Raw genomic sequence first — 459 nt, forward strand, 5'->3', positions numbered from 1 at the left:
TGCTATGGACTGGCCCACCCGTTCCCCAGACCTGAATCCAATTGAGCACATCTGGGACATCATGTCTCGCTCCATCCACCAATGCCACGTTGCACCACAGACTGTCCAGGAGTTGGCGGATGCTTTAGTCCAGGTCTGGGAGGAGATCCCTCAGGAGACCATCCGCCACCTCATCAGGAGCATGCCCAGGCGTTGTAGGGAGGTCATACAGGCACGTGGAGGCCACACACACTACTGAGCCTCATTTTGACTTGTTTTAAGGACATTACATCAAAGTTGGATCAGCCTGTAGTGTGGTTTTCCACTTTAATTTTGAGTGTGACTCCAAATCCAGACCTCCATGGGTTGATAAATTGGATTTCCATTGATTATTTTTGTGTGATTTTGTTGTCAGCACATTCAACTATGTAAAGAAAAAAGTATTTAATAAGATTATTTCTTTCATTCAGATCTAGGATG

Source organism: Salmo trutta, chromosome 10 (assembly GCF_901001165.1).
Source record: "Salmo trutta chromosome 10, fSalTru1.1, whole genome shotgun sequence".
Taxonomy (NCBI): domain Eukaryota; kingdom Metazoa; phylum Chordata; class Actinopteri; order Salmoniformes; family Salmonidae; genus Salmo; species Salmo trutta.